Source organism: Notechis scutatus, chromosome 2 (genome assembly GCF_049901735.1).
Source record: "Notechis scutatus isolate UNSWTSFEM ecotype Mainland chromosome 2, rNotScu1.2, whole genome shotgun sequence".
In the NCBI taxonomy this organism is placed as follows: domain Eukaryota; kingdom Metazoa; phylum Chordata; class Lepidosauria; order Squamata; family Elapidae; genus Notechis; species Notechis scutatus.
In genome coordinates, this window is record NC_142010.1 from 252,817,048 (window position 1) to 252,840,434 (window position 23,387).

Here is a 23,387-nt window from a genome sequence, read left to right on the forward strand (position 1 = left end):
TATGGTATCTCTGGACACCTGCATAAGTGGATAGAAGCATTCCTGTCAAACAGACAACAAATGGTCAAAATTGGGAGTGTCCTATCAAATTCTGTACCTGTCAATAGTGGTGTCCCTCAAGGCAGTGTTCTAGGACCAACTCTCTTCATACTCTACATAAATGACCTCTGTGATCATATTAAGAGCAACTGCATTCTCTTTGCTGATGATGTAAATCTGTTCAATACCACAGACAATACTGCTACCCTTCAAAAAGATCTTGACTATGTATCAGAATGGTCAAACAAATGGCAACTTCAAATCTCAACAAATAAATGCTCTGTCTTACATATTAGCAAAAATAATCAGAAAATAAAATACAAGCTGAATAGTCAAGACATTGTTGATGATCCAAGCTCTGTAAAGGACCTTGGAATACTCATCTCTAATGATCTAAGTGCTAGAGCCCACTGTAACTACATAGCCAAAAAGGCATTAAGAGTTGTTAACCTAATCCTACATAGCTTTTTCTCTGGTAATATCACACTATTAACTAGAGCATACAAAACATTCGCTAGACCAATACTTGAATACAGCTCATCATTTTGGAACCCACATTACGTATCTGATATTAGCACAGTTGAGAAAGTCCAGAAATATTTCACAAGAAGAGTTCTCCACTCCTCTACTCATTGTAGAATACCTTATGCCACCAGACTTGAAATTCTAGACCTAGAAAACCTTGAATTACACCATCTTTGATCTGATCTAAGCATGGTATATAAAATCATGCATTGCAATGACTTACCTATCAATGAATACTTCAGCTTCAACCCATAACAACACAAGAGCACACAATAGATATAAACTCAAGGTTCACCACACCAAACTTGATTGCAGGAAATACGACTTCAGCAATAGAGTGGTCAATGTCTGGAATACTCTACCTGACTCTGTAGTTTCTTCCCCAAACCCCAAAAACTTTAACCTTAGACTGTCTACTATTGACCTCACCCCTTTCCTAAGAGGTCTGTAGGGGGCGTGCATAAGCACACCAACATGCCTACCGTCCCTGTCCTATTGTTTCTTTCATTTTTCTTATATGTACCCATTTCATGTATTCCTAACTATATATATACTTATACCTATTATCTTGTAAGCGATTGACAAATCAAAATAAATAAATTAATTAATTAATTAAAATAAATGAATAAATAAATAGAAGCACCTCTTTCAAATGATCTGCCCAGCCATATTCTACAGTAAAACTTGAATGAGTGTCTTTCTTCAGACACCCATGCAGAAGGAGGCAATATCTCTGGTTCCATCCGGATGAATAAAACTATATAGGATATCTTTCAAACTATTTAAAATTGCCCAGAATGTTTTATTAAGATTGAATGGCAGGCACAGGATTGTTGATCCTTCATCTAGATCAGGGGTGTCCAACCTTGGCAACTTTAAGACTTGTGGACTTCAACTCCCAGAATTCCTCAGCCAGCTTTAAGATTGAATGGCAGGCACAGGATTGTTGATCTCATCTAGATCAGTGTCCAGGAATTCCTCAGCCAGCTTTGCTGGCTGAGGAATTCTGGGAGTTGAAGTCCACAAGTCTTAAAGTTGCCAAGGTTGGACACCCCTGATCTAGATCAAGTCACTGGAGGGCAGAGCAAAAAGAGAGCTGTCCAGCTCTCTTAAAGCTGTCCAGATATCTACATCTCAGAGAAAAGTCCTTAGGTATCAACAGGCATTTTACTCCTAATGAGAACAGCAGGCAAGAAGTAGCTCTCTCATTATGGAAATAGAAATCTCTGTAGTTCATGAGGAAAACACTCATTCAGGCAATTGCCATCCTTAAATAGTCTTGCATCCAGTTCCCACCTGAGAAAAATAGGGATTTGGTAGCCCTTACCTGTCGTATATTTTTTTGTTGTTGCTCAAAACTGTATTTTATGTTAGGTAAGGCAGGAGGCATTCTCACTGCTCTTTCTACCATTATAGGGTGATTTCAGCAATCAGTAAATCAAGGTCTAATATATGAGGAAGAAAATAAATTCTGATTAGTCTTCTATAAGTCGTCCAACACTTACGAGCACAATAGAGCCCAAAATTTCCTGACAACTTTGAAACGACTTTCACTTGCTTTCTTAATTGCTACTTTTTTTTGGCAACTTTAAGACTTGTGGACTTCAACTTCCAGAATTCCTCAGCCAGCTTTGGAACCAAGATCATGGCAACGAACATCTGCTAAGACTGAGGGGGGAGCTACTGCTGGACTGATTGGTTAATGTGACCCAAGACACCTGAAGGGGGTGGGGTTTTCAGAAGTTTCTATTCTTTTTATTACTCTGAAGCATGGGAATTTACCCAGAGCTAGCTTCAACTTTCTAAGTGCCGATAGGATGTACTCAATGAAAGGTCTTTCAAGACTGAATGGCACTTTGGAGTCCTGATTCAATTGGATTCATTGCTTGGAATGATGACATTTCCATTACTAAGCAAGGCTAAGTAAATTTAGCCCCATTTTACGACCTTTCTTGCCATAGTTTTAAGTGAATCACTTGTTCAGTAACATGGCTGTTAAGTGAATCTGGCTTCCCCATTGATTTTGCTCATTGAAAGTTTGCAAAAGGTGATCACATGACCCTGGGACATTGCAACCATCATAAATACATGCCAGTTGCCAAGCGTCTGAATTTTGATCCATGGGGATCAAAAGAAACCCATGTGTTAGTATTCCAATGAAACTCCCCATTTTATTCAGCACTCAGAAACCAAGTTCATCCAAGTAAAAAGTTTATTGAAGAAGGCATGTTGGCCCCTCTGGGAAAACCCGAATCTGAGAGTTCTGGGTTTTCTCTTCCTGATTGAAAATCAAAATGCCATCCCCTGCACCTACCAGTCCATCATGTGTCCAATCAACCACACCGTCCCAACTGGAGACATTCCTCCAGCCACTTCTCTCCAGGTGCAGGGTAACTTGTCCTTGACTCTATGAGAAGAATGTTGTTGAGTCTAATCTTCACCCTCTATGAAAATCCCCCCCTCCCAAATTCCAAGGCACTCAATGTGGCAGCCTTGAAGCTTCTAAATGAAATATGGCTTCCGAGGCTAACACTATGGAGATTCTGCAATGGCTTTAAGTATGAAACATGGTCAAAAATCATGTGTTTCAATGCCATTGTAACTTCAAACAGCAGGAAACAAATAGCCATAAGTCAAGGACTACCAGCAGTCTTAACAGCTGTGGGAAGAATTACTGGTGGATCCATACTTCCAGGTTAGGGGACTTGAGATTAGGTAATACTGTTCTTCTATAGCCATGTGATTGCTCTGAAAGGGCTTCCCCTTAGAACTGTCCCTTCCAGGAAATAATTTGCCTTTAGGAAATTATTAAAAACAAAACAAAACAAAAATCCAGATGGCACTTTATTGAACTTCCTGATTTTTTAAAAAATCACATATCATGCAATTTTTTAAAAAAAATCATTATCTTTATTTTTATTCATGCCAGTATTTTACTGTGGACATTCTGTTATGCTCTTGCATACCAACAGCATAACGGTCTGTGGATAGTTTGCTTGTTGAAAAGCAAAAGCTGTAGGACAATACTCCTCTGTATGAAGAACGGGTCACTAGGAGTTGAAAATGACTTGCTGGCACCTAATCAATCATCAAAAACCAATCCAATGGGTAAATGATTAGACCAATAATTTATAGGGGATATCCAGAACATACTGATCACCCTAGACACAATCTTCTTCTCTATAATAAGAAATATTGTGATTCTATTTAAATTTTGATGATGATGATGATGATGATGATGATGATGATATCTATTTAGTCAAGTCCCAAACCTAATTCTACGGGCCAGGTCTCTCCACCTCTGGCAATCTTGCCCTGCTTCTTTGAGCTTTTCTATGCTCTGGCTTTGATGGTATCCAGTCATCATGTTCCTTGACAGCCTGGTTTCCTTTTGCCTTTATTTCTTCTAAACATTATTGCTTTTTTCAGTGGAATTTAAATTTTACAATTATCTAAATTTATTCTCTCTCTCTCCCTCCCTCACACCCTCTCAGCTAGTTTGGTGAACTATAGATCCATGCAGTCTTGTTGGCCACATTTTTGAAAGTGGTTTGCTTTCTTCCTAGAGATGACTGGTTCAAAGTAACCCAGTCCTTGTTTTGTGCCAAAGGTGGGACTAGGACTTTCTAGTTTCTAGGCTGGTGCCTTAAAACATTACACCAAACTAGTTTTCAAATTATATCTACAGATATACAAATGATATGCTAACAGGGACCTTAGACAATCAATCATTTCATACTAGAGAAATCAGGCCTGGTTGCTCTTTGGAAACAGGAATAATAAAACAAAAATTATCATTCTTTTGGATACATCATGTGGGCTGAAGCATCTATGGAAAAGATGATAGTGCTGGACCAAGTGGATGGGAAAAGAGGCTAACAGTGCATGAAATGAATAAATGGAGTATTGGAAGCTATTGGGGTGCATCTGCTGAGGTTGGGCAATGCAGCAAGAGGCAGGATGGCTTGGAGACTTTTATCTGTCATATCACCAAGAGTCAGCTGTCACTCAAGAAGCCATATAACATAATATATATTCTCTTTTATCTTTGGTGAGTAGAAGAGTAAACCTTCTGGCAATGGCCAATTTTGTATTTCCTTTGCAAAATTAGAAATGAGATGTGCCACATTCCTATTTAACAATGAGATGTGGTTTTTAATTGAAAGTATAGAAATCATTTCTGCATTCTCAGTAATACCTACAAATGTCTATAAAATTTTATGACAGTCTGTTTCTTTGGGATTTTTCCTCTTCCTTCTCCTTGACATCAAACAATGGTAGAAATGGTGTACAAAGAGCTGACGCTTTTGTATTGACATGTGTCATTGTCAAAATACAAGAGTTATTCAGCAGAAGTGCTTAGTGCAATTTCTTCTGTACACATGGGTATGTGTACAACAATGTGTGTTCTCACATGAAAGTAAAGAGGGTGAAAACATTAGCAGATAAAATAAAATGGAAAGTGAAACAGTTTTGCTTTCTATGTACCTACCTAAAAGATACTTGTGTAGGATGTAGATGTGATCTTTTTTTAAAAAAAATGATTTTTGGATTTTTATCTTTATATATATAAAAAAGCAAGAAACCCAAATTCCATGAAATTTAAATCAAAGAAACCTAAATATGGTTCAAGATTCGTAGCAAAGAATAGGTATATTGCTTGAGTAGTAATCATTCAAAATTTGAGAACTGGAGAACGAGAATTTTATTACCTAACTCTTAGAGTTTTAGGAATATACTTGCATTTATACTTGAGTCAACAAAAATCTGTAAGAATATATAAGTACCTACTCTCATCAACCTAAATATGAATCGGTATTTTTCAGGGTTAAAGTAAAATATTTGAAAATCTCTGGAAAAGATTTCATAGTCCTCAAATCATTTAAATAATTGCTTTAATTTTTTTATCCCACCTTTATTATTTTTATAAATTACTCAAGGGGACGAACATGCATAATCCTTCTTCCTCCTTCAATTTTCCCCACAACATCCTGTGAGCTAAGTTGGACTGAGAGAGAACTACTGGACTGAAGTCACCCAGCTGGCTTTCATGCCTAAGGTGGGAACTAGAACTCACAGTATCCTGGTAATTGGGCCAAAGTTGAATAGAATAGAATAGAATAGAATAGAATAGAATAGAATAGAATAGAATAGAATAGAATAGAATAGAATAGAATAGAATTTTTATTGGCCAAGTGTGATTGGACACACAAGGAATTTGTCTTGGTGCAAATGCTCTCAGTGTACATAAAAGAAAAGATACATTAATCAAGAATCACAAGGTACAACACTTAATGGTAATAGAGTACAATAAGCAATCAAATCATACTAGGAAAGATTCAATATAAATTGTAAAGATACAAGCGACAAAGTTACAGTCATACAGTCACAAGTGGGAGGGAATGGGTGATAAGGAGTGATGAAAAGATTAATAGTAATAGTAGTGCAGACTTTGTAAATAGTTGGGCCATGTTGAGGGAATTATTTATTTAGCAGAGTGATGGCATTCGGGAATCTAGATGGCTTTTGTACCTAAGGCAGGACTAGAACTCACAATCTCTTTATAAATGTGATTGCCTAATTCACTAAAGAAGAAACATTTACTTGTGAGAAGGGGGATATGGAAAAAGTCAGCGACCACTTACATTGGTGGTGCTTCTTTTGGTCTGTACACAAGAAAGTGCCTTCTCCTTGCTGATTTTGGGATATCTTCTGTCCTCCACCTTTTTCTCTTCAGATGATCATCAGTAACAGCAACAAAACAGCAAAGCATCTCATTTTAATGCAGAGTCTCCAATTCCCATTTGAGGTTGGGCTCAACCCAAAGAAGGCTGGTCCTGTGTCCAAATGTGGCTAGAATATACAAGCCGGGTGGAGCTCATGTTTCTAGAACTTTTCCCTCCTTAGAGATGAAAGATTGAAGAGAGAAATTAGCAATCTCAGCTGATGTCAGCTCAAATGAGGATGCAGGACAATCCAGTTTGGCTTACTTGAAACTAATCTCTAGTTAATATTTACAATATAGTAATCCTTTGAATAACAGAGTTGGAAGGGATCTTGAAGATCTTCTAGTCCAACCCCCTGCCTAGGCAGGAAACCCTACACCACTTCAGACAAATGGTTATACAACATCTTTTTAAAAAACCTCCAATGTTGGAGCATACACAACTTCTGGAGGCAAGTTGTTCCACTGATTAATTGTTCTGTCAGGAAATTTCTCCTCAGTTCTAGGTTTACTTGGTTTCTCTCCTTGATTAGTTTCCACCCATTGCTTCTTGTCCTGCCTTCAGGTGCTTTGGAGGCGGGGTCTCCAATCTTGGCAACTTTACAAGCTGTGGACTACAACTCCCAGAGTTCTGGGAGTTGAAGTCCACAAGTTGTAAAGTTGCCAAGGTTGAGACCCTGCTTGACTCCCTCTTCTTTGTGGCAGCCCCTGAGATATTGGAACACTACTATCATGTCTCCCCTCCCCTTCATTTGCATTCTTCTCTATATTTTGAGATGTAGTAAGAATCAGAGAACCTTCATAACAAAATGGAGCATTATGGGCAATTGGGTGCCAAAGTTTTATTTGGAGGAAAATTGATATTGAATTTATGCGAATTGGAAAGAATCAATAATTGTATACATGCAAAGATGACATTGGTCTGAGTTATTGCCCACAAGTTCAGCATCATCTCTGGATAGAATTATTTCACATCTATACCTACTTTAGGCAGATAGAAAGCAACCAAGTGTTGTATATCATTCTTGAAGTAGACCTAACTTCATATGTAACTTCTACTCATATCAAGGCTATTATTTATGATAACATTTCTCAACTCAGCTAAGTTGGTTCCCATTGTTTCCCTTTTACAGAATAGAGAAATAAACCAGATAACATTTGAGGCTCAAGGCCACCCAATTATGGGGCTGAAATAGAGTTGAAAACAAGCCATTCTCTGACAAGGAACAATCCCAGTCATTTCTGGCATTACAGTTTTGCGATCTTACTTTAAGCCATTAGCATTCTCTATACATAATGTAGTACATTATGTAGTATATACTACTTAAAGTAGTAAAATAATAGAATAATAGCAGTTCCAGAAGATGTGAAGGAAAGGAGCATTTCTATATTAGAGTCATATTTATTATACCTAAAAGATGAAAACAAATAAATGGGAAAAACCCAAATGAGCTTTTTAGAAACTTTGAGGTGTTGTAAAAGAAACAGGTGATCCAGTTACAGGAAAGGAAGAAGGTAAAGGAAATTGCTCAGGAAAAAAAAAAGATTCCACAAAGCCCTTGCTTGCAAAATATTGTCTTGAATATTCCTGGAGGTGGGGAAGCCAGTGAAAACTCCATTAGCTCTGTTCTTTGAAGGTGACATTTATTTTCAATTCTCTGTACAATAAGATGATGAAATTACATGAACTTTAAATCAAACTTTAGTGCAGCCAAATAAATAAGTCTTGCAGATGACGGGTTTGAGCCAGCTTCAAAACAATCAGGCCAGACATTACAATTTTATCATCTTAACAAATGTTTGTTTTCCATTTGCATTTGACAATAGAATTAATACACTGTTTTACCAATTTAAGATTTATGAAACGGCCTACACTGCTTCCGTTCCTTCTCCTTTGGTTCCTGACACCCATTTTTTCTTTCAATTTACAGAACTTGCAATTTGCAGAAAGCTTTAAAAAGTGTGAGGGAGGGCTTCCTTCCATGTCTGCTGCACGGCTTCAAATACCTCTATTTTAAATTTCTCATTAATAGTAAATGCCCTCAGTAACAATGGACCATTGATCTGTAGTTTGCCTCCTATTTGCCCTGGAGCAAGGAGAGCAATTGCTAAATGTACAAGATGCATTCAAATGTACACATGTGCGTGCATACAAAAACCCAGATAGGACCAACAGACCATTAGTTTTGAAGCTTCAGCTGTGATGGGTTCAATAATAATTAATATGCAGGACAGCTAGTCATGTCACACACCATTTCAGCCCAGCATTGCATCTGTCAGTCCAAATCCTCGCAACCTACAAAGCACTGAAGATCGAATCTAGTTAGACAGCTAAGTGAATTTCAACAAAAATCTGCAGATGCACGATAGATGCACAGGATGTTATGCCACACATGAATGACTCCTATGCAGGCCAAATGACAGATGTATTTCCTCCGACTGCAGGCCAGGCTCCAGCACAATCCACTCTTCATTTATCAATAATTGGGGCTTAATTTTATTTGGCAGTGGTCGAGCAATGTGTTTGGCTTCCTCTCCATTATACTAATACTAATTAGGCTTTTTCTCTATTTTTTGGTGATTCAGGGAGGCAGCTCAGCGGAGGGTCACCATTTATTTCCAAAAACGGAAAATTTCAAGTGATCAATCACAGGTACAGTCAAGATTTGTCAGCAAAACTTTATATGCTAAGAGAGTATAAGATGAAAGCCAATTTGATCCGGTGGTTAAAGCACCAGGCTAAAAAGTAGGAGACTGGGAGTTTGCTGTGGCCCTCCAGTGAGGAGGTTGCGGGGAGGAACGTGGGCCAGTCCTGCAGTTTGGGGAAGGCTCTGATGAGTGCTCTGTGTCAGAGGCAGAGATAGGGCCAGGGCCGTCAGACAGTTATCAGCTGCCTTCGGAGTTGGAGATCAGTGGGGCAAAAGAACAGCTGGAGCCTGTTCCCAATGTGTGCATGCGCAGAGCTGCCAGAGAAGGGAACAGTTAAGGAATGAGAGTTGACTCGGAAGTAAAGGCACAGTGGATAGTGAATGGTCCCTCCCACAGGAAATAAAGAAGAGTGAAAGGGGAGTGGTGTTTGCAGGAGACAATTAGTTCATTTAATTAGGATGAAGATTTGTTCCTAACCCCTTGCCAAGTATTTTCTGGTACAGCATTGCTCTTGGAAGCTATCGGCCTGGCAACTCTCCAAGCCTGATAAGGTCTGTGGTTGTAAATCACTCTTGAAAGACTGTTTGCTGGGACTTTGCTGGATGTAAATGAGAGGAATTCACATTAGCCTAAGAAAAAGGGGTTTTGTTGGGATGAGGAGTCTGCTTCGTGATTTTGTGAAGCCTAGGTCAGAACAGAGTTCTAATTTTGCCCTAGCCATGAAACCCAGCTAGGTGACCTTGGTCCAGTCATCCTCTTAGCTCAATCCATCTCACAGGGTTGTTGTTGTGGGGAAATAGGAGAAAGAAGGTGTGTTGTATATGTTCACCACCTTGAGTTATTTGTAATAAAGGCAAGATATAAATGAACATATATAAAAATCCTTCCATTGTCCACCATCCAGTCAGAGCTGAAGAAACTTCTTGGATGAGAAGAGAAATGTTTTCAAAGAAAAATCAGAAAGTCCAGTTGCCTCTTGAAAAAAAAAAGAACCTTTGGGACAACTATGACCTCAATGATTGAGAATCTCCATAGACATACAAACAAACATACAAACAAACAAATAAATAATGGGACATAATAATTTGACTTGTTTTATTGGATGACGGCAAAGGTTTCTTTTTAGAATCAGGAGCTGTGGTAAGAATTATTAGTATGTATGTATGTATGTATGTATGTATGTATGTATGTATGTATGTATGTTTGTGTGTGTATGAATTACTTATAAAATTTACCTCCCATCCATTTCACTATCAAGTGACTCTGGACAGCTTACCTTAAACCTGTGGCTCCTTCCCTCTGGAATATCATCTCTTCAGAAATTAGACTGGCCCCTACTCTTATACTCTTTCATAAATTCCTGAAGACATGGTTTTGCCACTGGGCCTGGGGAACTCAGAGTGGGATGGAGTCCATTAAATGATTGATTTGAATGGATGTTGTTGCTGATTGGGGGTGAGAGGTTATTATTATATTATTTTTATTATTTATTTTTCTACACTTTTTGTTTTTATTATCTATAAGCTACCTAGAGTCACTGTGAATAAGTAGATGACTAAATTATCATCAGTCAATCAATCAATCAATGTAAGCCACAGGATAAGAAAGACTGTTTTATATCAACTGATAAGCAACAAATCCTAACTTTCTTTAGACATCAATCAACATATTCATACAGTATTTATGTCATGTCATACAATATGTTTTCATGTTCTATCATTGATGTTCTATCATCAGATTGGAAGAACTATTCTGAAAATAGGGTGTCAATTATAAACTAAACCGCTCCTCCCTAAGTTAAATTTTCTGACTGCAGCTATTTTTAGATAGGGGATCATGGTGGGAGAAATGTTATTTCATGTCTGTTTGAATGGAATCCTATTTACTGTCACATTTTTGAACTGATACACAACTTGAAATGTCATTGTATTTTAAAATCTGCACTTTTCTGAATTTGGATTTAAAGTAGGTACTTGCAATATAATCTGTACAAAAATACAGCATATATAACAAGAAAACAAGAACTCAGGTTGCAAAAATAGGGTATGTCATGTAAAACAATAAATAAAACTGTGAGTGCTTGCTCATGAAACAAGATTTTAGTGTGGTTTCTTTTTTTTTTTTTTTAAAGGAACAGAATGAATTGAAGTTAAAAATGAGAACAGCAGAGGACCTGAATTTGTTTCATTCATTGCTTGTAGAAAAAATATACACTGCTCAAAAAAATAAAGGGAACACAACTTAAACAACACAGTGTAACTCCAAGTCAATCACACTTCTGTGAAATCAAACTGTCCACTTAGGTAGCAACACTGATTGACAATCAATTTCATATGTTGTTGTGCAAATGGAATAGACAAGAGGTGGAAAGCATAGGCAGTTAGCAAGACATCCCCAATAAAGGAGTGGTTCTGCAGGTGGTGACCACAGACCACTTCTCTGTTCCTATGCTTTCTGGTTGATGGTTTGGTCACTTTTGAATGCTGCCAGTGCTTTCACTCTAGTGGTAGCATGAGACGGAGTCTACAACCTACACAAGTGGCTCAGGTAGTGCAGCTCATCCAGGATGGCACATCAATGAGAGCTGTGGCAAGAAGGTTTGCTGTGTCTGTCAGCGTGAGTGTCCAGAGCATGGAGGCGCTACCAGAAGACAGGCCAGTACATCAGGAGACATGGAGGAGGCCGTACGAGAGGCAACAACCCAGCATCAGGACGGCTACCTCTGCCTTTGTGCAAGGAGGGACAAGAGGAGCACTGCCAGAGCCCTGCAAATGACCTCCAGCGGGCCACAAATGTGCATGTGGCTGCTCAAATGGTCAGAAACAGACTCCATGAGGGTGGTATGAGGGTCTGACGTCCACAGGTGGGGTTAGGCTTACAGCCCAACACTGTGCAGGACATTTGGCATTTGCCAGAGAACACCAAGATTGGCAAATTCGCCACTGGCGCCCTGTGCTCTTCATAGATGAAAGCAGGTTCACACTGAGCACATGTGACAGACGTGACAGGGTCTGGAGATGCCATGGAGAACATTCTGCTGCCTGCAACATCCTCCAGTATGACCGGTTTGGCAGTGGGTCAGTAATGGTGCAGGGTGGCATTTCTTTAGGGGGCCGTACAGCCCTCCATGTGCTCGCCACAGAGGTAGCCTGACTGCCATTAGGTACTGAGATGAGATCCTCAGACCCCTTGTGAGTCCATATGCTGGTGCGGTTGGCCTGGGTTCCTCCTAATGCACGACAATGCTAGACCCCATGTGGCTGGAGTGTGTCAGCAGTTCTTGCAAGATGAAGGCATTGATGCTATGGACTGTCCCACCAGTTCCCCAGACCTGAATCCAATTAAGCACATCTGGGACATCATGTCTCACTCCATTCACCAATGCCACGTTGCACCACAGACTGTCCAGGAGTTGGGGATGCTTTAGTCCAGGTGTGGGAGGAGATCCCTCAGGAGACCATCCGCCACCTCATCAGGAGCATTCCCAGACATTGTAGGGAGGTTATACAGGCACGTGGAGGTCACACACATTACTGAGCCTCATTTTGACTTGTTTTAAGGACATTACATCAAAATTGGATCAGCCTGTAGTGTTTTTTTCCACTTTAATTTTGAGTGTAACTCCATGGGTTGCTAAATTTGATTTCCATTGATTTTTTTTTGTGTGTGAGTTTGTTGTCAGCACATTGAACTATGTAATGAGCAAAGTATTTAATAAGAATATTTCATTCATTCAGCTCTAGGATGTCTTATTTTTGTGTTCCCTTTATTTTTTTGAGCAGTGTATATGATTTTTTCCCCTGTGAAATTAGAAATGATACAATTCTGGGTATTGCTGAAAGCCAGGGGTGTCAAACACAGATGTGGTCGGATCCAGCCCATGGGGCCATCCTGAAAAATGGCCCACGTCGCTTCATCCCGGTCAACCTAATGTGAATAGCAAATATCGGGCCAATGTGGCTTCAGCCTGATTTACCCAGTGCAAAGAGGAAACATGCCAGCAGTTTGGGGAGTGGCGTCAAGCTGGCCACACCACCAAGTTGGCCATGCCCACCCAGCTGGCCATGCCCAGTTAGTGGTGTCATGCTGGCCACACCCACCCAGTTGGCCACACTCATCCAGTCAGCCATGCCCCCCCCCTCCCGAGGTCAACCACAGCCCTGATGCAGCCCTCAATGAAATTGAGTTTGACATCCCTGCTGTAACCCATATTTCTGTCAATGTAGTTTGGCCTTTCCAGTATACACCTATGCACCTTAAGAATGAAGGTGTTCTGACCAAGGCTTCCTGATACTATAATTAAGCACACGCTTAGTGCAAACAACTCTTGTTTTATCTCAACGCCCGTAATGAGTCCCAAACAGTCTCTTGAGATAAGCACCCACCTTTATCTCCTTTGAATTGCTGCCAACTACTAAAGTGCCAAATTAACTGTAAAAAGCCAAACAAAATACAAACTCCACACAGAGCTTCAAGGTTTAATCCGAACAGAGTGAACGACTGTGCTTCCTGCAAAGGTTTCTCTACCTTTGCATTTCCTTTATACCTTATGGGAGGGCAATTACCTCCAAGCCTTACTCCCAAGTCAACCCTTTTGTCTTAGCTGCTCTTGCCTTCTGGCAGCTTTGCACACACGCACACTGGGAACAGGGTCCCCTTATTCCTCCGCCTCACTGCTGCCAGATTCTGGAGGCTCCAGAGTCAGCACATAACTCCCAGATGGTCCTGGCCCCATCTCTGTATCGGATGCAGGACCCTCGTCCGAGTCCTCCCCAGACTCCCAGACTGGTCTCTATTCTTCCCCACTGTCCGATTCCGCTGCTGTCTGCACAGGCCGCCAGCGAACCACAACAGAAGGCAAATATACATGTTCCAGGATAATGTTGTGGGATCTAACCAAGGTCAGTCAATGGGACCAGATGCTTCATCTTTTGAGCTTTCGGACTCATGCTGGAACCCATCCGTAGGGAACTTCTCTCTCATCAGAACTTGGTAGAGAGAAATGGTTCTTGCTACTTTTCTGGTAGAGGGAAGTTTCCCGAGGATGAGTTCCAATACAAGTCGGAAAGCTCAGAAGACTAAACCTCTGGTCCCAGTGACTGACCATATTGGATCCTGCAATCTATGCACCTTGCAATAAGTTCTTAAATTTTCTATGGGTTTTTTATTTCTGATGAAATACATATAAGTCAGTGCTCCATGTCTCCCTTCTACTCACTGAAAAATGGGGATTTGCGCTTGTAAGATTATGGATGTTATAAATGTTTAGGGTTCCATAAATGCAGAGTGCTGAACATTAATTTTGATTAAGAACCAGCTTGCTTTATTATTATAACCTCAGAGCAGGTAACTGTAGTACGCCTAGAAAACAGGAGGGCAGATGTCTCAAAACATGCCATTCAGAGAGAATTAAAGAATAAATTCAATTAGATTAAGGCTGTAGTCCTAAACGCCGTTATTCCAAAGTAAATTAAATTGGAAATAAATAGAAATGCATATAAATAAATTGCCTCAAAAAGTCACAAATACATTTCACTAAGAAAAAGATGGAGACTTAGTCATTGACTAATTTTAGGTCCAAAGTTTTCCCCAAATTTCGATGTAACTTTCAGTAGATTGTATTTATTATGCACAAGATCTTTATCACTATCTCTGATTTTAATTAAAAAAACACACCACAAAATGAATAAAGAGAAATGGATTATATGAAGCTTTTAAACAGCATTCAGTTTTTATTGACTAGGTTATTTACCTGGCAATTTCCTCCTTTGAAGCCAAGTGTCACAAAGAGAAATTAAAAACCTTTTAAAGGTATATTTGGGTCAATATTTTGTTTCTATTCTAAAACACAAAAACAAACCCAATTCAGATAGTAAACTGCTATTGAAACATTCTCATAATGTTTTTCCTGAATGCCATCACTCTGCTAACCAACTAATTCCCACAACACTGTCAAACTATTTACTAAGACTGCATTACTATTATTCTTCTCATCCTTCCTATTACCTATCTCCTCCCACTTATGACTGCAACCATGTTGCTTGTATCTTTATGATTTATTTTTTATTTATTTACCTAGTATGATTTGATTGCTTATTTAGTATCCTATGACTATCACTAAGTATTGTATTTTATTATTCTTGATGAATGTATTTTTATGTATACTGAGAGCATATGCACTGAAGACAAATTCCTTGTGTGTCCTGTCACACTTGGCCAATAAATAATTCTATTCTATTCTATTCTATTCTATTCTATTCTATTCTATTCTATTCTATTCTATTCTATTCTATTCTATTCTATTTTATTCTATTCTATTCTAATGTCCCATGGCCATTCAGAAAATGTAGACTTCATCCAAAAAATACTATATAGTCTAAATATGTTTGTATTGTAGCAATCAACTCTTGAGATGGTGGAGGCATAAATAGACATCTTCAGATCCTCGCTAGGAAATAAGAACTTATCTCTATTAAAAAAAAGAATCACAAATAGAGTTGATGATAGGCCATCCCTGGAATCCAGGCATAGAAATAAAAACAAGAACATCCTCAATCCCCTGTTTGTATCCTGGGGAACATAGGCTAAAAGATTATTGTAATTCAACATGATGTTGTGAATCTAAGCAAATGAACTGCTCAGCCAATTCACCAGCCAGGCAAATCAAGACCTCTGGATTTTGCAGCTCCTGTGAGACAGAAGGACACATGGATTGCTATCAAAAAAGATGGGAGACTGAACTTGAACTTTCCCCAACTTTGGCAGAATTCTGCAGGCTCTTGCAAAGCACAGCTGGTTTAGGCAAGGTTAGAGTAGCAGTTTAGGAGTGCCAAAGGTGGCTGTTGCTGGACTGGTATTAGAAGTGGAGCCCAGTTTCCAGTCTTGGCAGAAGTGGATGAGTTACTGTCTCATTCTGGCACTCAGCTCTTTGACTGGATCTTATCATCCACAATGCAGCTTCTCCTTGGATCATGTTTTCAACCTCTAGAGGCAAAATTCACATTTAGTTTTTTAAACAGCCTTGGACATCCTATGTTTCCTTTTTACTGAGTTATAGTACACAATGAGTTCTGGTTTTAAAAAAGAAAGTTTTGCTAGTTATTTCAGAAGGACAGTTGTGAGCCTGCATGCCTCCTAAACTCTTCCCTTTCCTTCCTTCAAGTATCTGCAGGAACAGCATTGAGTTGCTCATCTTTGACAGTTGGAAACTACTGATGTTCCGCAGCAACAAACTATGCTAAACACTTGATGCAAATTAAGGTGGGCAGACCAGGCTATTTCCACTCTGAAACAATTCATAAATGTGTTGTAATTGTAAAGGAGACATGCATTTCTACTTTTTTTTTAAGTAGGAACACTGTGAAATTTGGAGATATATAAAAACCGAAGGATGATATTCTCATCCTAATATTTGTCTGGGGATTTATATTAAAATTAATTTGTTTAAAGAGGAAACTTGAATACATTTCTCTAGTGTCTGCAGTGTGAATGCTACCCACCAATGTTTTTGCACTGGAGAAAAATTAGATAGACAAATGCATTGTGCACAAAGCCTGAGTATTGAGTTCATCCACTGAAATGGCCTGATTTGGAACCCAAAGAGAGTTATGATTATTGTGGAATACTTTGTCGTTAATGATACCTCTGAAATTCTCACCTAGAGTTGTGAGTGACAAATGCTAGTTTTCTAGGCAGAAACAAAATATAGCAAATTTTAATCCGCTATTAAAAAATAATATTCCAGTGTTTAAAAATGTAGAGGCTATATCATAAATTGCAATCTGAAGAGAGTCAAAAGATAAGGACCATTAGAGGAGGGAGGGAGGGAGGGAGGAGGAGAAGGGAAGGAAGGAAAGAAGGAAGGAAGGAAGGAAGGAAGGAAGGAAGGAAGGAAGGAAGGAAGGAAAGAAAGAAAGAAAGAAAGAAAGAAAGAAAGAAAGAAAGAAAGAAAGAAAGAAAGAAAGAAAGAAAGAAAGAAAGAAAGAAAGAAAGAAAGAAAGAAAGAATTACCCAGGACTGAAGAGCAGGGCAGAAAGTGGATTTAATTTGGGGCTTTAGAAACGTACAACCACTAAAAAAATACATGGCTGATCAAGCAAATCTTAAACAAATATTTTTGTTCCTGTCTAGTAAAACCCAATGACCAACCTGGACTGCATCAGACATTACTTTTTTTTTTTTTTTTTGACAAACTGTCACTTGCAATTCAGTTATGACCTCAAAGTTCCTGTCTGATAAGGATGCTTCTTCATCCCAAATGTAATTGCTTCATGGAACAGCTTGGCCCAAATGCTGCCAGTTGACACTCCATGCTTGAAATTTGAAACCATTTGAAGCATTGACCCATGAGAAATGCATAGGTTCTCAATTGCTATTGGAGTCAAACAAATAGTTAACCCTGAAGCTGACCTGACCGAAGCCATCTTGTAAGCTTCAATGTTGCCCCACTGGAGTTGAGGGATAGGGAGGGGGGAGTAGAGATAGCTGGGATTTTGTAGCCAAAACAAAATACTTTCTCTTGGGAACCAAGGACATTCTCACACCTGGTCAGAGGAAGGCAGAGTGATGTCACCAGGCAACCAGGAATCAGTGTGATTGGACCATGTGATTGCTTATTTTGAGACAAAGTGACAAACTTTTACTTAAGTGAAAACTGTGGGAACCTTCAGAGTCGGTTTTCACCAGATAATATGATATATGCCAATATGATATATTCAATAAAGCTATTCTTGAGGAATCTACCTGCCTCGGATTTTTGCTCGCTATGGGTCTATTACTTGGAACCTTGGGACAAATCTTAATAAAATTATTTGAGGAAGACCGAGAAGAATGCCTCTGTTTTTGCAGGTTGTGTGTAGAGATTGTCAGAGACTACAGTTGAATGATATAACTATCTAATTTTTGTTTCCTGCAGTTCATTACAGAAAAAATGAAGAAAATTAACAGATTCAGTCTCTCTAAATGAATTTAAACATCACATAAGCAATTACATGTGTGTGTACTTATACACGCCAACATACCTGTTGTTTTGGATGTCCCTTTTGCTTGTATGATAAGCCAGTTACTTTTTCTCTTTACATACCAAGATTGTCTTCTGTCTGATCACAGCAATTATCACAGCAATTACCTCTCCCATTGACCCAACTTGGTTCGTATTTTCACATCTGTTTTAGATAGTTTCGCTTTGCTATAATTTTAGATGTTATTGTATTTAATATAATTTTAGTGTTTACATTCTAATGTAATATAGGCTGTTTTCTGGACCTCATTTATAGATATTAGTTAGGTTGTTTTACAAATGTATTTTGCTTTAATTTTATTTTGTTCATTATGACAAAATATTACATAGACCATTATGTACTGCTCTATTACTGCAATGAAATTGAATTGAATTGAATCACAGCAGTTGTTTTAGGTACTTTCGTAAACTCCACTTTTAAATTTCCCATTCATTCTTGAGTCACACATTAAAATGTCTATATACAAATCCACTCAGTGTCAGGCACAAATAATCAGGATGTTTAAGTTAAATCATGGTTCAAAATATTTATTGCTCAACCCCTATACCCAAGAAATCTAGTCAACTAAAATTCAGGACTAAATTGATGCCAGATAAAAGTCAATAGCATTCAAGAGGGATTATACTTGGACCATTTTTGGCAACATGGAGATTCTAAGCTGATGACATGCTTAACTCCACCGCTCCATCTGTTTTTCTTTTTCAGCCAGGGCACATAGTAACCATCCTTACTTGGTTTTGTTCTGTTCTGTTTTGGTCTATATCATTGAAATGGTTTAAATGTCCTGGCATGAGTTCCATCGCAAAGAAAAATGTCTTGAGTAGAACAAACACAGATCCCGAAATGAATTTTAAAAACAGGAAATTCAAGATTTTAATTTGAAGAATGAGGTAGTTGGTTATAATCTAAAATTCTGAAATGGTCACAGAACCCATTTTATCTCTCAACACCCAACCAGCCCTTTTGAAGAGAAGACTTTAGCCCTGGGCATCAGGAACCAATGGAGTTAACGAACACTTGGGATCTTCTTGGTGTTTTTAACACATAGCAGTACTGTGCTAGGTAACATCCATTGAAACAATATTATGGTCCTGAGAGCTGATTGCTTTGCCCAGTTAGAGCTTTCTTCCTCAGCCAATCTAGGATATAAAAAGAAAAAAAAGAAAAACAGAGACAAAAAAAATCAACCTGGTTTCCACCCAATTGTGTTGCCAAATTCAACAGAGACATTTCCATATGGTTCAGTACACATTGGGCAATTTATTTGGGATGCAGTAATAAATAGAATCTCCTCGGATTTGATAGGTAGTTCATCCAGGAACTTGCCTGCCATCTCATCATGAACAGATCAGAATGAGACATCAGGAAAAAGGAATAAATAGTGCAGCCATTTTAATTGCGCTGAGAATATGTTGGCATGCATGCTAAATAGCAGTGTGTACACACATGCAGTTTAGCTTAGTTTCAAGAGGATGACAAAAAGACCAGCTCTCTGCTTTGAATGTACTCTCCTTCCTCTTTTGCAGAAATCTCATTGTAATCAAAACATGTGCCAGCAGTTTGGAATCTGAGCAGGGTTGTTGCAACTGTCCTTCCTATAAAATATTGACCTCTAATTTCATTGAGGAGGTTTTAAAGGCTCCCATCACAATACTTTAGCTCTACTACTAACTAAATAGAGGAGCAGACAATACTAATTCTCTTAACAGAGTAGATCTCTAAATATGTCAATGGTCAAATTTCCTATCCCCCCCAAAATTACCCAGGGGCATACAGACCCACCACACACACTCAAACATACACACACACACACACACACACACACACACATTCCCTCCACGTAATGTCAATTCCACATGATTTCATCAGCAACACTGTACAGAAGAAGCACTATATTTGTGCTCCCAACAATAATTTTGCTGGGCGCTACAAATCTGATTTAGAAAGAATGGTGTGGACAAGAAGATCGATGGCATGAGCTGCCTTTTTGCAATTTCTAAACTTGCAACGTGATTTCATACTTTATGGAAAGACTGCCAGGCATAAGGAGTAGAACAACTAAAGCACCAACGGGTATGTTACAATTGGAGAGAGTCTTTTACAACCATATAGCTTGTGAGAAAGCATCCCAGGAACAACACTGAGGTTTAGATTTTTCTTCTTAAGGTCAAGATGGTCACATTCATACAGAGGTGTCAAACTCAATTTCATTGAGGGCCTCGTCAGGGCTGTGGTTGACCTCGGGGGGCAGGCGTGGCCGACTGGGTGGGTGTGGCGCACTTGATGCCCTCACTGGGCATGGCCAACTGCATGGGCGTGGCCAGATTGACACCAAACTGCTGCATTGGGTAGACCGAGCCAAAGCCACACTGGCCCGATGTTTCCTCTTCTCATTGGGTAGACTGGGCTGAAGCGATGCGGGCCAGCCTCTTACATTTTCCAGGATGGCCCCATGGGCCGGATCCAACCACATCTTCTGTTTGACACCACTGCATTCATAGGAGGAGAAATTTAGCATTTAATTTATCCTCCTGCTACATTTGCCACCAGGGTAATGAAATGTAAAGATGGCAAGAGATAAGTGAACCATTAAGAAAAGAAGAGGCTCAAGAAAAATTACTCAGCCCCGGGTAATAAGAAAGTACAAGAAAGAAACTCAGAATAGTCTACCTAACAGGCCACCATCAAGTATGAGCCAGCAATGAGCTGCAGTTGCCAAAGAAAAATTCAATGCAATCCTGAATTGCATCAAGAGAGAGATAGCATCAGGATCACAAGAATTGATAGTATCACTTTATACTGCCCTGGTGAAACTACACATGGAATATTGCATCCAGTTCTGGTCTCCATGATATAAAAAAGGTATTGATACCCTAGAAAGTGCAGATAATACCCACAAAAATGATAAGGGGTTTAGAGGCTAAATCGTATGATGAATGGTTGAGGGAGCTAGGCATGTCTAGCCTACCAAAGAGAAGTATTAGGGGGGCATGATAATTGTTTTCTAGTACTTGAGGATGGCCACAAGGAAGAGGGAATTGACTTATTCTCCAAGGCAACAGAGGGCAGACAAGAAGTAATGGCTGGAAGCATGTTAAAGAGAGATCCAACCTAGAGGTAAGGAGAAATTTTCTGACAATGAGAACAATTAATCAATGGAATAGCTTGTCTCCCAGAGTTGTGGTGCTCCATCACTGGAGGTTTTCAAAAATAGACTGGACAACCATTTGATCGGGATGGTATAAGCTCCTGCCTTGAGAAGGGGGTTGGACTGGAAGGCTTCCGAGGTCCCTTCCAGCCCTGTGATTTTATGTTCCATGCCCTATAACTGTGGTGGCTAACCTTTTTCGGCTCCCGTGCTGATAATTGCATGCATGCTCGCCCAGAAGGCAATGCATGCTGGGCCTCACACACCCCTGCACATGCACGCGTAACCCTCCCTCGTGTGCTATGCATCTGCGCAGTCATGCATGACTCCCCTCTCATGCACCGCACAACTGCGCATGCGCACACGATTCCCCCCTTGCATGCCACGTGTCTTTGCACATACACGCGCAACTGTCTTCTCGCACACCACGCATCTGCGTATGCGTGCGTGATCCCCTCGCATGCAACGTGTCCCTGTTCATGTGCGGACATCTCCAGCGCACCCCACTCCACCCTTTGTGCATACGCACCAGATACCCAACAATCAGCTGTTGGGCAGCAGCGTGCGTGCATGCGCAGTGGGGCTCTTCCAGGCGACCTCTCGCGTGCCAGAGGAAATGGCTCTGCATGCCACTTCTGGCACGTGTGGCATAGGTTCACCAACATGGCCCTATAACAATGAAATCCGATTCTGTTCTTGTTCCTGACTATGCCTACTTCAGCCAGTTTGGACCGGTTTGAGCAAACTGGTAGTTCCTGCGAAGCGTGCGCTCACTGAACCAGTTGTTACACCGGTTGAATCCCACCACTGCCTCAAAGGGCTGAGAAGACCAAACATCTGACTAGGAAAGTGGGTAAAGGGACATTGTAGAGATAAATCAGGAAAGGAATACAACTCTGTAAACGGAAAAAGAAGTTAGAGGGCTGTTCTAATTTTATTCCCTTCCACTAAGTGCAATATGGAAAGGCAGAGGGCTCTTGTCCTCCCCCCGCCCCTTAAGCCTTGAAATACAGTGAATATTTCCCTTCTGTGCTTCTGCCCTGTCAGTCTGCAAGCTATCAAAGCTTTAGGGCTTGACATAGCACTCCAATTCCGAAACACTCCAAAAAAGCAATAGGTTTGCTCTGCCTGGTTAAATCCCCTTCCATTGATCTGGAAATGAGTTCCATTGCATTTGATGCTTTAAATGAGATAATTTAAGTGTTCTCTCTCTCTCTCTCTCTCTCTCTCTCTCTCTCTCTCTCTCTCTCTCTCTCCCTCTCCCTCCCTCTCTCTCTCCCTCTCCCTCTCCCTCCCTCTCTCTCTCTCTCTCTCTCCTTTGCCCTCTCCCTCTCCCTCCCTCCCTCCCTCTTTTCATTGTCTTCAATTCACCATGCTTCACAATACTGTTTATTATGACTGTGCAAAGCACGCCAAAGGCACAGATGGGACTGAATTTGGATCATGAGAGCTCCAAACCATTGTCAGATGGTAAGATTTACCATGGCAGCCATGAGTCAACATCTAACTGAAGGATGAGATACACATTCACCCTTGGCAAGGTCAAGATGTGCCACACCATGTCTGATTAACTGCAACTCAAGCCATGTGATGATCATACAAATGTGGAGGAAACCAAGCCAAGTGCATTTCCAATAAACATGTGAAATGAGACATGGTCAACCTATAATAGACAGGGATCCCTGCTCCAGTATTTTCATGATCGGACAGGGTGACATGGGTTCAATATTAAATTTCATTCACAATTCTCCCATCTATAAAATGAATAGGTCTATATTAGTTTTTTTCTCATTTATACTCTAGAGCAAGGCTGTCAAACTCCCGTGACACAGACTGTATGCATCATGTGCTGGCCATACCCATGCCCAGTTTAGTGAAGGGGAAAAAAGTATTGATACATCATGTGATGCCACTATGACAACATGAGTTTGACACCCCTGCCCTAGATTAACTTCAATAAAGCTTATTGCAAATAAAATGCTAAGGATTAATAATAATGATGAATAGAATAGAATAGAATAGAATAGAATAGAATAGAATAGAATAGAATAGAATAGAATAGAACAGAACAGAATTCTTTATTGGCCAGGTGTGATTGACACACAAGGAATTTGGTGCAAATGCTCTCAGTGTACATAAAAGAAAAGATACATTCATCAAGAGTCAAGAATCATCAGGTACAACACTTAATAATAGTCATAGGGTACAATAAGCAATCAAATCATACAAGGAAACAGTCAATAAAAATTGTTAGGATACACGCAAGAAGGTTACAGTCATA